This window comes from Sinocyclocheilus anshuiensis, unplaced genomic scaffold, assembly GCF_001515605.1.
Source record: "Sinocyclocheilus anshuiensis isolate Anshui unplaced genomic scaffold, SAMN03320099.WGS_v1.1 scaffold1536, whole genome shotgun sequence".
NCBI classification, from domain to species: Eukaryota; Metazoa; Chordata; class Actinopteri; order Cypriniformes; family Cyprinidae; genus Sinocyclocheilus; species Sinocyclocheilus anshuiensis.
The window spans coordinates 283,419-299,509 of NW_015555801.1; the positions used below are offsets into that span (position 1 = coordinate 283,419).

A 16,091-nucleotide genomic window follows, 5' to 3' on the forward strand; every position below is an offset into this window, starting at 1 on the left:
ATTCGTTTCTCAGTGACATTAAAATGCATGGATATTTGCCCTGTGGTTGGTTTATTTATTTATTTATTTAAATAAAAATATATAATATTTTATTATAATTGTGTTTACTTTATTAATTAATTATAAAAATAATAGTTTATTTTGTTTCATTATAATTTGTTTGGTTTCATTAATTTTATTGTTTTTAATGTAGTCGTTTTATTTTTTATTAATTAAATGTAATTGTTTATATATAATGCACTTTTACATAAAACAATACAAATTTTATAAACAATAAAAATCTATTATTAGATAAAACGTTTTCTATTGGCAAAACAATATTCAGTTTTACTGAGAACTGTGGTTACCATTTGCTGTTAGGCTCTCAAAAGCCTAAGTGTGTATAGTGTATACAGTATATTCTGCATAATTTACTATGACTAAAGCAAGAGTGTGACTAATTTATAAATACCGTTTTCATTTAAGAACACTCTAATACTTCAAAAACGTTCTGCAAGAAACTGCTCTGACTGTGTCGCGTTACAAAAGGCAAGAAATCCGTTGTGCACAAAGCAAGCGAAATGCATATACAAGCGGACAGTTGCAGAGAGGCAAGGTTGGAGCCACACTGCAGTGTGCTTGAGTGAGCATGTAGGCCATGCGCGGCCGCTGATGCATCGCTCACCCCCAGGAGCAAGAGGGGGGGGTTTGTACATACAAGTCAAACAAGCCTCCCTGCATTCATGTGACATCCTCTGCCCCAGAGAAAGATAATGCTTCCACAGTAAATAAAGTCATATTCAAGAAGACAGGTTCGGTTTTGTCGAATTAATGGTTCGTTATTTCTGAAATAATTTCAGTCTGGGTAATTTTGTCATGCATGAAATGAAACGAGTTATATAAGGCGGCAATTTGCGTCCAATGGTGGACGGACTTTAAGGTAACCTGTTTAAAAATATTAATTATTACAGAAATTACACATTTGACCTTTAAAATCGACTGCAATGGAAGGCAAAGAACTGTGGATGCAAAAACGATTTGCGTGAAAGAAAACGTTGAGGAGGTGAATTCTTATCCATCAATTAGACGTCGCAACGTTAAGGACTGTGTTTCTGGATTAACATACATCAGAAAGGCCAATTACCCTCAATATTTTAAGCTTAAGACGAGAGGCCTGAGGTAGTTTTGAATTCAGAGGGACATGGGTGTAATTATATAGTATGATCCTCTCACTTGAATGGCTTCCCGCAAAATCGAAACCTGTGAGGGAGTCTTGGATCAATCCGAGCTTTGGATTAAGAGTTCTCTGATAGCCCCCTGTCGAGATCAGGTTTAGAGAAGTATCTTACGGTTCTCCTATTAATCGTCTCCTTTCCGCAGTCATCCTACTTTTATTTGTGAGCCTGTGCTGGTCTTCAAATGAGCTTATCCAACGCCTCAGACAAGCTAGCACCTTCCCTTCCTTGATATGACTAACCCTGAGGCAACCAGGAAGGTGGAGGTGTGAAATTATCTTTAAATAAAAGTGCAAGAGCTTGCGCCTACTGTACTTTATGCTTTATGGTAATCTCTGGTGTAATTTCTGAATCAATTTATTGTCGGGGCACTTCCTTCTTTTTGGTACTTTCCACAAAAATGGTATGCTTTGGTGTCTGATTACTTTTTTAAAAGAATTAGAGGCACAATTCTCATGTCTTTGTTGTTAAAACTAATAGATATTTAACTGATATCTAACATAAAATTAGCCTAGCTTGAAAAGTAGCAAGTCTTAAACACATCCTTAGAGGTAATAATTTTACAGTAATTTTTCTTTCATTTTTAGGAATTATATTTGTACCTGTTTCTACACACTAGCATTGGATCCCAAACTTGCATACTTTATATACTTTTTTAGATGCACATCTCTGTTACTTGCAACCCTGTTACTGTTCTGACCTATTTGTTTAAATAAATAAACATAATTTGTTTGTATTTGGATGATTATTTAATGTTTATCAATACAAAATTACAAAATCACTAAATCACAGTTTTAACATTTATTTAAAATGTCTCAAATTGTGGTAACAGGGTTGCAAAAACATAGCTAATATTTAGTTTGTACAATGGCATAATTTCAATACTTTTACTCAAATTATTGTAATAAAAATGTATAAAACAAACAATTTTCTTTTCTTGGAATTATAATTTATTGGAGTTATAATTTTATCAGTTACTGCAAACCAACATTGGATCCCAAACTCACTTAGTTTAGGCTAAATTTGAAACCCTGTTACTGTTCTGGCATGTTCTATTTTAAATAAATTAATAAATGTATGTTTATTTATTATTTATCATTACAAAATGACAAAATCACCAAATCAGAGTTTAAACTGTATTTAAAATATATTTTTCAAATTGTGGTAACAGGGTTGCAAAAGCTCATTTAAAAATAATAGCAAAAGTAAAAATAAAACAACACATTTACTTAGTGAAAGTTTTAAACGCATCAAATGATTGTATCCTCCTCTTAAAGTGGGGATTTTGGCAAAACTTTTTTCTTTCATTTACATGAATTATAATTTTATCATTTACTACAAACCAGCATTGAATGGCAAACTGGCTTACTTTAGGCTAAATCTGCAACTCTGTTACTTGCAATCTTGCTACTGTTCTGGCATTATGTTGTTGTTGTTGTTTTTTTAATAAATAGATACATGTATTTTTTTTTTATGTTTAACCCTGTTACTGTTATGGCATGTTTTATTTAAGATTTATTGCTACAAAATTACAAAATCACAGTTTTAAACTGTATTTAAAATATCTGTCTCAAACTGAGGTAACAGGATTGAAACTCTCATAACATGAATAGCAGATAAACATAAAACAACACATATAATATTTAGTTAGGCTTAATAAGAGCTTTAAACACATCAAATGCCTATTATATCCCCCTCTGAGGATTTTGGCCTGAGGTCTTGACCTTCCTGACCTTATTCAACAATTAAAATAATATGTCATAATTTAAAAACTAGAATGAACAGAAAATAAAAGTGAATGACTCAATGAGAATAAGCATCTCCTTTTAATGAGCACTTTAAATTAATTTAGTACCCTGTTGGTAGAAAGGGTCAGTTTAATTTGCTAGAGAATCAAGCTTGTGTCTTTGTGAGTGTGATGTGTCATTCCAGGCAACAATTTGTGAAGCAAGACACATACTTGAACTCTTCAAACCGAACGTCCTATGTTTCTCACAAGCGGCCAGCTAAAAGAATGGTCTGTACCTCTCTGTTTCATCTCTGTTTTGTTATGAACGAAATAGTGACTTCTACACCCAGTTAACGACTGTTTCCCAGCAGTAGCCGCATGACACTACCTTCTCAACCACGGCCTCAACGGTTTTAACCACTTCCACATCCTCTCTGCGTGCTCTGCCTCCCCCCAGCCTTCGTGTATCGGATGGCGCCTGCTAGCACAATGCAGCTGCCAGGACTGATAGCATCGTGCTGGGTAAAAATCGCTGCCAGCGTTTATGCTAGGTAGGCTTGCGCTTCACGTGCTAGAACGCATTTGGGGGGTTTGTCGAGTTTCAATAATAGCAGACAGGCGACAAACCGTGATGAGGACTTGAAAATCATCTGGTTGTCTTCTTAAACATCTAGCACTGGTGGAAGTGAGCACTAACGTTAAAGAGAACTGTGTTTATGTTTCATAGGGAAAAAGAAGCCCAGAAGCCCTCACAGAAACGGCTAACAACACCTAAACAACCATTTTCACGAAACACGGACGTAAAATGAGCTAGCGATTCAACACCACCTCCGTTTACCCATGAACACCCTGCAGTTATCTCAGTGATTTACAGCTACTAGCCTATACTTTCATTGTCATGCAAAGCATGCATTTCTTCATCATGCATTTCTGAGTAAGCATGTTTGGAAAGATGACTAAGTTCCACTTTACTGTAATTAATGATTCACCATCTTAGTCTGAGAGTGTACACAAAGCGAGAATGAAACACTGATATTTTTCACCAGAATCTAAATTCTCTTTCTTACTGGAGACGTTTGTATAAGCATTATATGGATTATTTAAAACGCACACATATTCCATGTTAAGTATAAGTTAAACTCAATTGGCATAATTTGTGGCATATTGTTGAGTGCTATGAATTATTGCTTTCTTTAGGAAAAAACAAACAAACAACAGAAGCCACTTACAATAGAAGTCAATAGGGCCAAGGATTTAAATACAGAAATGCGAAGCTTATAATTTTACAAAAGCAATTACATTAATGCTTACACTGAAACTTGTGTATTAAATTAGCTTTCACAGTCGTTTTTTTTTAGGTTTTAGGCTTTATGTTATCATGGCAGCGAACTAAACAAATATATTTTTACACAGAAAACATTTTTTATAATAATATCATGTTAACAAACACATATTGTTTACATGCTGTGGCTGTACTATTGGAACAATAAGTATTTTAATGCTTATAGATTTGGCCCCAATTACTTATGTATCACTGTAACACAGATTTTGCTTTTTAAATTTATTATTATTATTATTTTTAATAAAAAAGGAAATACAAGTCCATTTTTGTGGTAATCAACAGTACACCATGAATGCTGTCGAATCCATATGATTACTTTAAGTAATAAGGCTGTGCTACATTGTGGAAAGTAAAGGCTAATGGCTGTTACTTCTACAAAGTGGTTACCATATAATACAATTATTATGACATTTGTATTACAACTCTATTTTATTAGACAAATTTATTAAATGCAATCTTTCTGCTAGAAGTTATAGTCCCTGACATGCAAACTAAGGTTAACAGTTTTACACTTTACATGCTGTGCAGTTACCATATTGCGTATTTTTAATTTTAGAGTGCGTGGCTATTTGTAACTTAAATGTTTGAGACTTCCTGTGTCAGTCACTTCCAGTTATTTTAATATATATAATGCAAACTGGTATTTCTTATCATAATATTTTAATTCATTATCATAACTAGGGCTGCACGATAAATCGCATGCGATATTTAATGCGCATAGGGACAATGACATTTCCTGTCATTTCCTGTCATTTCCTGTCGTTTATTTGGTTAGGGTTGGGATTTGTGATCTTTCTTCAATATTGATGTGGATCTGAAGCAAATGAGTTCCATCATTAAATTACCTGTACTGTGTGATTAATTATACAGAATGAGGGAAGCTGGGCTCTTTTTGTTTTTATTTTTGATCAGCCACTTAATTTATTCACCTAATGGTGGAGACGCAATGAAAATTCATGAAAGGGAGTCTTTGATGGTCAGGTCATTAAAAGTGCATTTACTTGTATTCTGTCCAAATCGACATCTTTATTCATTTTCCTGAATTTGTTAAACACTATCAGATCGAATAATGCTCCACCAAACCGCTTTAGCTGCAGGTGTTATTTGCTAAATATTGCATTTATTCCATTGATCGGCAACTTTCCATCTCTGATTAACAAGAGAGTTTGTTGCTCACACTTGAAAGTTTGTAAGTTCACACATTTGTAAGTGTTGGCATTAAATTTGGTGACTATTGTAGCTTAATATATATATATAAAAAAAAGGAATTTCAAGGAATTTTCAGGAAAGAGTTTCAGATATGAAAGAGATTTCCATTAAATTATATTTAGTAAAAAAACATTTATTATTCATAATAACCCATATAGTATATATAATTATATTAATATAATAACTAATAATAAATAATTATATAATTTATAATTATTTTATTACTATATATAATATCAAATATTATTATAATAATATTTGATATTATATATAGTAATAAAATAATTATAAATTATATAATTATTTATTATTAGTTATTATATTAATATAATTATATATACTATATGGGTTATTATGAATAATAAATGTTTTTTTACTAAATATAATTTAATGGAAATCTCTTTCATATCTGAAACTCTTTCCTGAAAATTCCTTGAAATTCCTTTTTTTTATATATATATATTAAGCTACAATAGTCACCAAATTTAATGCCAACACTTACAAATGTGTGAACTTACTTTTTTATATGTGTGTGACGTGTAGATTTCCCTTTAGTTTTTTTTATAGGATTATTAATTAAATGTTTTTTTATTGTTTGTTTGTTTGTTTGTTTTTTGTAGCGGGCCGCTACAGTGTGTGTGTGTGTGTCTGACTAAAGTACAGTGTTCATAGATATGATGACATCATGACAGGAAGTCACGACTATCACTGTTTCTTCATATTTCTAAGACTGTCATCGTTTCACACCAGAACTTTTTGTTTGCACAGAGGGGGGCACGAGATGCAAAATGGCAAAAGAAAATGACAACATGGACTTGAGTCACATAGCGCTCCATACATGGGAAGTAATTGCAAAACAACTGTTGAGACGAAGACTATCTGTATGAGCACTATTTCGAACGGCTCTCAGCTTGTGGTGAAATCAATTAAAACTCATGCTGTTTATTACCAATTGACTGAAATTAAGTGTTTTTGCAGTCAGAATGCAAGTCGATTCAATTTTTGGGGAATGAATATGTGAAATGAGGCATTACTTTTACAACCATCTGATGCGAAAGAGGCATCTGGCTCCTTCAGAAAAGAGATTTAACCAGAGTAATGCTCTGCTATTTATCTACTCCTCCACTTTCACCATTAACATTATGCTAATAGGACGACTCAGTAGCTCGTTACACACTCCTCGTGAAAATCTGTGCTGCGAAATCCATATGATTCGTCAAGTTCCTATTCTCCAGATTGCCTGCTCACTCTCGGTCATATAGATCTGCTTTGAGGTTCTTATCTGGCTCTCCCAGCTCCCGGCGTAATGTGTTCACTTACCAACTCCACACATTCGTTCTTAAAGGGGGGGAAAGACAGAAAAGAAGGACTGACACTACAGTCTTAACTTCACAGTCAGCTCAGAGAAGAGCACACAGCTCTAAGCCGCCCCTGTTGCTGCCTGCAAGGTGGAGATATTAGAGCTCGGTGTAGGACAGATGCAAAGATCTGAGCAGCGCTAGCTAACCTGCATCTGTCATGCTTTTTTCCGTACATCTAAAACAGAGGGAACATCCTGGGCTTGATTTGAAACCAAAGAGAGATGTATTTTGCAAATGTTGGTTATTGTGATAGAAGGATTTAGTTTCATTCAGTGCCTCGACAAAAGATGAATAACCTTCTGAATGCTTAGAGTCTGAATCTAAATTAGACATTTGTGGCTGTTAGTGCACTTCTGTTAGCTTTGGGGCTGTTGATATGCTAATGTACTCCTAAAAGTTGACAAAAAGCTGGGAAAATATCTGAAAAATTCTAATGACTCAGCCTGCACTCAGTGGCGTGTACAAATCTTTTGTCCAATCAAATGCTCTCTAGATTTAAAAGGTGCCTCCCCCAATAGAGTGCAACAGTTGGGATCTAGAAGTAATAATCCATTTAGTTTTCTCCATATGCAAACTGATTTTTAACAAGAACCTAAACCACTAAAGACAGACCAACTGTGAGCTACAAGGTTGTTAATCAGTCATCAATCCACATTACTTCAACCTATTTATTTTTTAATAATAATGAAATAGTGAGATTCCTGGTGAAAAACTACATTACCCATAATTCTACAGAGAAATCTTCACTAATCAGAGAATTGAAACAAGCTAATTATGCCAAAAGAACTCTTTAGCTCTGCCCACTCCCATGAAGCACTGCAAATGAAGTCAATCTCCCTATGCTCTCAAACTACTCTGTTGTTTTTAATTTGATTGTCATTCACAATGCTTCATGGGATTGTAGTTTTTCCCTCAATAAAGCGTTAAATACACAGTCTTGTCTTTTTTAGTTTTCGAATACTTTTTTGCTTCAGATCAAAGTTTGTAATGTGATTCACCTTTTTGTATATATGGTAGAAATGGTAAGTGTAGTATGCTAATTTGAAATCAACCTAGAGTGTTCTCATTTTTTGGTCGCATACATCATCGGAGATGTCTCGTTTAAAAAAGTAACAATTATGAAATTGTCTATTATTCTTTGTGAGGCGTAAATTACTGTAATTTCTTTCTTACTTTGGCATGTAATGTTACTTTTCTGAATTGATAGTGCACGCGGCTGATAAATGCGACCTCCGAAGGATGCAGCCTTCGAAATGAGACTCAGCCTATTTGCTACTTGCTAATGCTAGCAAAAAAGCAGAACCCCTTTGATAAGTCTCGCTTCTTGCGAGTTTAAATAGGAAATACATCAACGCAGTAAACAAACTTCTTGAGTTTAAGAATAAAAGGAATCAAAGGACCTGGTAAGCATCTTCAAACATTTTTACTCGCAAAACTGAAATAATCTAGGTAAAAAAATTAAAAAAAATCAAACATTCTTAACACTATAAACATTCCAGGTGGTGCCATTATGGCTCTGGCAGGCTGAATCTATAAGGAGATCCTGGCTTGCCATTTAATTATACATTAGTTTAGGGCCTCGGAATGAGACCCCGTCACTTCACAGGTACAAACAGTTGAATTATTAAGCAGCGTACAGACTGGAAATGCAGCAGCGTAGCTGTTTCGGTGCAAAAATGGGAAAGACTGCAGGGTGATGTATCCCTTTATCCTTACACTCCCAGAGTTCCTCTCAGCTCTTTGAGTCAACTGAGCTGCTTTTCTATCACATTCAGCTCTGGAGGAGTGCGATTAAACTTGGTCAGACAGCCTCGCGTGGATTTTTGTCGTTAGCATTTTGGTCTTGTTCTGTGTTGCCTAAATATCCACAAATGTTCAAAGCACTGAAGCAGAGACTTCGAAAATGCAAGACAAAGCATTTTGACAGATCAAGTATGAGAGTAGAGCTTGAAGTGGCTAAATGTGCATATATACTGACACTAGCGGAATGAGGTTTAATTCAATTGCATAGGACTGTGTGAGCGCTTAACTAAACCTAAATACTAAATATATCCTATTAGATACAAACATGTATGCAAAAAGCATTGACATGGAATTAAAGGATCTGAAGTGTGTAATGTAAATGTAAAATTTAAAGCTGAAGTGTGTAATTTTTTTGATGTGTAATACTCTATCCGAGCTTAATATGTAGAGACAACTAAGTGAGCCAGTTTTTAGGTGGATTCTGCTGAAAAATGTAAACACAAAAGTGTTTTCAAAACAGCATAGCAACAGTGGCTCAACCAAGTCAAGTCAAGTCAAGTTTATTTGTACAGCGCTTTTCACGATACAAATCATTGCAAAGCAACTTTACAGCAAATTAAGTTTCTACAATATTTAGTGGTAGCTTATCAGTGGTGACTGTCAGTTAATGTACATATGGCAGAAATGTACGGAAAAATCAATTAAAGACGTAATCAAACAGACGATGAACACTATTAACAGCAATTATTATATGATGCAATCAAACTTATAGCAAAATGTGGTAGTTCTGTGTGTTGTTTCAGGGTTGGCATCATCTGAGGTCCTCTGAGGGGTTGGCATCATCTCTTCTCAGGTGTTCTGGATCCAGACTGAAGCTTGTGTAAATCCTACCGTGGCAAAAAAACAGAGAAACAAATAGAGACATAATTAGCGTAGCTGCTGTTCCAACCAAGCAAAATTGATATGTATAACCCAAACTAAAGAATAACCAATGGCATGAGTTTGGGGCGTGGCTTTTTGTTTGCAGACCAATAACAGGAGGTTTGAGAAACCTGTTTGAAAGCAGTCATTACTTTTGCAATAGTAGAGCAGAAATTACATACCTTTACATTTAGAATTTTAAAATTGGAATTTTAAATTTAAATTCGAATTTCCATTTTAACCCTTTAAATTTGAAAATAAAATTTTCAGTTTTGGAATTGTATCAAATTTAAATATATATTCCCGTTTTAAAAGCTGCCATGCATTACATCCATTAGAGACATCATCCATTGGTGCGCTCTAACTATTTGAATTCAAATTTGAGAATTAATTTTTTTTTTTTTAACTCTTAAAATTTAATTGTATCAAATTTAAATGAAAAAAAAAATCTGATTTTAAATCTAAGTTTGCATGCATTATGTCCATCAGAGACTTTGTCCATTGGAAAAGTACACTCTTAAAAAATCATTTAAATTGAAAAATGAAATTTTCATCTCTTAAAATGGAATTGTATCACATTTAAATGTAAAATTCTAAGTTGAAAGGTTTGCGTGCATTATATCCGTCAGAGACATTGTTTCATGGGAGAATACACTCTTAAAACATTCGCTCAGTTCACTGAAGACATTTTTTGAATGCAGCCACCCAGGATGCATCACTCTCTTTAATTTACACCTTCAGGGCTTCAGATGTGAGATATACAGCTGATTGGTTGATGCGACTCAAACGATAGCAGGAAAGAGGGGGGGGGGAGCAAGAGAGAAAAATGGGGGGAGTAACAGAAGCTGGCAGACGGAGTGTTTTTCGAAGCAGGATACACATGAGTGGGCTGGTTAAGTTGATATCTACTGGGGTTGGTGGGTGAGGGGCGTGTGTGTGCCAGGCGGGAGGGCCTCATTCCGATGACAGGTGAAGCCTATTACTACAGCTGAGACCTCGCAGCTGACCTGGATCTACTCTGGATCCTCTCTGCAGAGCACATGCCATGTTCCCAGGATTACTACGGCCCCTTTGAGACAACAGTTTGCAGCTCATTCTTAAAGTGTAATAGCAAATTGAAGTGTGCACGGTCAACCCAGAGCTTAGTTTTAAGATGTTGCAATCATTAATAAAACTACAACTTATTAAGTCAAAAAGTCAGCCTGAAGCTTTGCATCAAGTAGGTCAGCTTTGAAATGCTTAAAGACTGAGAACTGGAACGTGACACCTTCTTGCACACATTTCTTGCACACATTTCTCTCAAGCACAGCTCAGTGTGACATAAATGAGCCCGTGAACACCTTTCTATCGTTGATGTAAGTGCTTTTGAGGGTTTATCCCATTCAACCGTACCTGTCCTCTGACTGTATGACTATTACAGATTTAACCTTCTTGGAAATCTTCAAGGCTTCGCCGAAAGGCAGAGACAGAAAGACACCACCAAAAGTTCTGCAAAGCAACCCAACATTCTCTTGATTAACCTCTTAAATCAGACTGTACGAGCCTGTTCAAGGCCGTTGCAGTCGCCATTGTATTCAGACCAGTAACCACACATCAATTACATTTTTTAGTAATATGTTAAGTTGCAACATCACTTTGTATTGGGCCTAACCTTCTTGGAAATCTTCGGGGCTTCTCAGTGAGGCATCAAGAGATTAAATGAGGCAACCAAAAATTCAGCAAAAGAAACCCAATCTTACAACTGGTTTTGCAAGGTTTTGCAAAGTATCTCAAAAATAGTATTATATATTTGAAGCCATTGTAAACAGGGTACCACTAAATGTTCTGCAAAACAACCTAAACTTGCAACTGGTTTTGCATGGTTTTAAAGGGTCACTTGAATACTGTCTCAGAAATCTGATTGTATGCCCAAAGTCATTGCAAATTGCCAATATAGATGGTACATGCAAATGTGACCTTAAACCAAATTAAATGATGTAGTAGCCTACTGGTCAAGTTGCAACATCATTTTGCATTGTGCCCAACTTTCTTGCAGATCTTCTGGGCTTCTCTGCAAAGCATCAAGAGATCAAAGGAGACCACCAAAAGTTCTGTAAAGCAACCCAAACTTACAACTGGTTTTGCAGGTTAGTCTCTAGAATACTGTCTCAAAAATATGATTGTCCAAAGCTGTTGTAAATTGCCTATATATAGGGTATGTACAAATGTGACCTTAAATCAACTGAAATATGTAGCAAGAGATCGAAGAAGACCACCAAGATTCTGCAGAGCAACTCAATCTTCGACTGGTTTTGCAAGATTTTAAAGGGTCTCTTGAACACTGACTCAAATTATTGTATGTTCGAAGCTGCTGTAAATTGCCAATTTACACCTTGTACTGGCTGTTTACATCGTATTTCAACATGTGTAAATGTAACCCTCATTAAAGCTAAATTATGAAGCAATTAGCCCACTTATGACATCAGTTTGCACTGCCCTGTTGAAAAACCAGCATATGCTGGTTAGGTATGTTTTGAAGCATGGCAGCTGGTTTCAGATGGTCCTTAGTTGGTCATGAGCTGGTTTAAGCTGGTCCTGAGCCGGTTATAAGTTGGTTATGAGCTTATTTAAGCTGGTCAAGTGATGGTCCTAAGCAATTAGCTCCAGCTCATGACCTTCTTGGAGATCTTCTGAACTTCTTCACAAAACAGGGTCGAATGCAATAAAATGGCAATGAAATGTACTGCATAAGTCTGTAATTCGAAGGTGGGCCTAAATTGTCTATATCTTCCACTCCATCCTGCTTTCCCGTCAAAACGTGCAAAACAGTTCCTGTGCGCACTTGCGTTAAATGCTGATTGGATGACCCCTGTTGGAAGCTTCTGTTGAAGTTTTTGTATGAATTGTTAGATGATTGAAAATCTGGTGAACTGCCTGAGACATTGCAGAGTTACATGTGCTCTGTCTTGCCGTTTTTTTTTTTTCGTTGGCCCTGAAATTGAGAACACCTTGCGCCTTCACACTCTGCGAATGATAGTTTTTGGTTCCCACGTGTGAATCATCATTTGCTGTCTTTATGAAACCTGACTGACCAAAATGACAAGCGAAACCTTCAGCTCCACTTCGTCATCCATCAGTCCCACCGAAATAATTACAGTGGCTGCCTGAGACCCAAATCGAGGGGTCGAATCTAATAACCTCCATTAACTCCTCAGACATCTCATACAGCGAGTGCAGCGTAATGAGGTTAGGCCTCCTTCAGCAACAGATAATGCTCGGTCTCAAGGCATATTGCGCTCACACACCAGGCTGCTTTTAGGGCCCAGGCCGTTTTTCTGGAGAAATGGCATTCTTTGAAGGTGTCCACAGGCGAACCCGGGTGGATATTATCAGCATCTCTCAGCTGAACCGTGATGCCTGCCAGGGTCCTCAGCGCGCTTGACCGGCAGGCTGTCGCTCTGAGCAGTAGGGTTTTTCTTTCCCCTTGTTTTGGCACGGAGGCCGGGGCAGATGCCACACTCTTCCCTCGGGGCTTTGTGTGCGTATGTGTGGATGTATGTTTGGGATGAAACCTGTGGCTGCAGTGTCGTAAGGCAGAGGAGGCAAGCATTAAATAGCCAATCTATGGCATCGTGGAGGCAATAGCGAGGTCTTCACAACAGATGGATGGAAAAGCTGACAGTGTAGCAAACCTCCGTGGAGTAGATTTAGGGAACACGGCACACTCAGAACTGGATTAAAGCAGATAAGCGTGCATGGAAACAGTGCCATTTTTCTTTCCTAATCTCCGATTTCAAATGAAACTGCCAATGTAGCACAATTTTGTAAGTTTTTTTTTTTTTTTGTGCAACACGTACTCAAATCTTGAGGTTTGCTAGGGATGTTCTGATTTTGACTCATAATTTTGACTCGTAAACGTGATCGCATCCATATTCGTAGGTGTTGGAGCGGAAAGTGTGGTTCTACCACATATTTTTTGCCGTTCGGATAGACTGATACATCAATATCAACATGGAGAGACGGTTTCTAAGATATCGATATGTTTTATGTATAAACAGCTCTATGTGCGTTTAACTTACATTTCATTGCTATTAAGGTTTGCTGATAATTAACTTCAGCCATATGAACAGCACAAATGAATTTACTTTGATTAACCCCACCTGGATTTTATTTATTAATAAATTTGTAGATAAAAAGGTCTCAGTTTCTGGATCATTTGCTTCTGTCTTTAGAGGGTTCATAAAGATTTTTGTCTCGGAAGTTTGTTTTATATGCTGACAGTATTGTTAGTATTGTACATGTAAATGTACGAAAATGTACATTTGCATAAAATACTTATGAATACAACTGAGATTTTTAGTGCACAAATATTTTTTTCTTTTACTATCACAGTTTCCATGAACAGAAATGAGGTTTATTAGAGAGAAAAAAATGACACTGTTATTTATAGCTATTACACTAAGTTTTAGTGTATTTATAGACTTCTAGATACATATGGCATGACGTCTATGCTGCAGCGCGATATAAAGCAATTCATACATGCATTGCCACTGCAGATACTTTACACACACACTCGCCTTTGAACTGATTAAACATTAATATTCATAAATATGTGCATTTTTTAAAGGTGGTAATCACACAATGCGAAAAGTAGAAAATTATTATTGTGCTTTCAAAAAAAGTCTAAAAATTAAGCAAGAAATATTTTTTAAAGCCTACGCGGGCAAGGCTGTTTTACGTCCTTGCATCAGAGCTAAGGCTAAAATTAGACCTAAATCATCATGCATTAACGGTTCTCTGAATCCTCTTTGCTCTCTACAATTTATGCTAAGCATTGCAAAATGTCAGGATAAATTTAGGAGTGGAACAAAGATAAGATTTTGCTCATTTGTGATGAGCCGAACGCTTTACTGCTGATCTTCTTTATTTTGAATTCTTTTTGTTGATTTGTTGCCCCCTCCAAATTCACACACACACACACACACACACACACACACACACACACATGCAGCAGGATATTGTGACACATAACTGACAAGCCCTTATTGGGTGAAAGCAAGAAGGCCTTCTGAGTATGACTGTGCTTCTGACCGGAGATTAATGGTTAAATATTTTCTTAATAAATTTGAACAAGCCTGTGCTTTGACATGATCCATGACTATCAACTGGAAATATTGCGAACTATCCTCAGGCGGCCATTTTAAATGTGGCATTACTACAGAAATGCCACAGTCAACAGCTCTTTTCACATCTTATATAACTGAGTCACAATAATTTTTTTTTTATTTACTCATTTAACAAAATCATCAACGCTCTCGTTTACAGAAAATTGCCTTTTAGTATCCAAAGGGTTTCAAACTAATCTTGATGAATCATGTTACAACAGAGGTCCAAATGCAAGTAGCTTTAGATATTGAATTATACTTGTTTTTATATATACTTGCCTCTTTTTAAACTGTTTTTTTTTTCCATAGGAACTTCATCTAGGATCCACAAAGTGTATTTTTTTCTCTAGAGCTCACATATATACACTGTAAAAAAAATTCTGTAAAACTTACGGTAAAAAAACAGCAGCTGTGGTTGCCGGAATTTTACCGTAAAAAATACGGTAGCAACATTTTAGGTTTTATGGTTTAAACTTTAATTTACAGTTAAATACCGTAATTTCATTAACTGAAATAATGTTAATATACCAAACTATTGAAGTACTGAAATCTGTTTTGTACCTTTGTGATACACTTATAACCAACAAATGCAGGTGGTGATGAGAAAGTCACATGATGAACCAAAGCCCATCACAAGCAGCTTTTACATAATAACATGTATAGAAGGTGCACAGTGTCATTCACACAAACATTAAACACCATCATGGTAACACACATGAAACTGAAATAATGCAATAAACATTAATTTAACAACATTAGGTGTAACATACAAACCTAATATACAAAACTGATAAGAAAAAACTAAGAAGAAACATAGTTATTTCAACAAAAAAAACATCAAATTTGAAATGTAATGCAGGGAATTCTGGGTATGTCAATTTACAGTTATTCACTGTAAATTATATGGTCTTTTTCCACTTCCAAAAACGGTATACTACCGTAAAATTACATGTAATGTACAATACAGGTTTTCACCATATATAGTTGGGGAATTTACCGTTAACCATTTAACAGGTTTTTACTGTAGCATTTTTACAGTCTTTTACCGTTAAATTCGCGGTCATTTTTTACAGTGTGTATTTTAAGACTCACTCCCTCTGATACAAAATCGACACAGATGAAGGCGAATGTTTGTAGAGATTTTAGGCGTGTTTACCGCAACCAACATTATTATTGCTTGTGTTTAAGGTTATGAACAAATCTATTTACCCATAGGTGGAGGGTGAACCAACTCCAACTGCCTTGCTAAAGAAGCTGAGGGTAAAGGTGATGGATTTCCCAAGCATGTCTCCAGACCTAAATCCTATTGAGCATCTGTGGGACACCCTCAAACGGAAGGTGGAGGAGCGCAAAGTCTCTAACATCCACCAGCTCCGTGATGTCGTCATGGAGGAGTGGAAGAGGACTCCAGTGGCAACCTGTGAAGCT

The 16,091-nt window shown here is 36.0% G+C and overlaps 1 long non-coding RNA gene across 1 annotated transcript in view; it reads left to right on the plus strand.

Annotated features, from left to right (window-relative positions):
• The window catches only part of LOC107674930 (uncharacterized), a 52,912-nt gene that overhangs the window by 31,920 nt on the left and 4,901 nt on the right, over nt 1-16,091 (plus strand). The window contains exon 2 of the long non-coding RNA XR_001632560.1: nt 11,555-11,645. This is a non-coding gene — a long non-coding RNA (uncharacterized LOC107674930). The remainder of the gene's footprint in view (nt 1-11,554; nt 11,646-16,091) is intronic.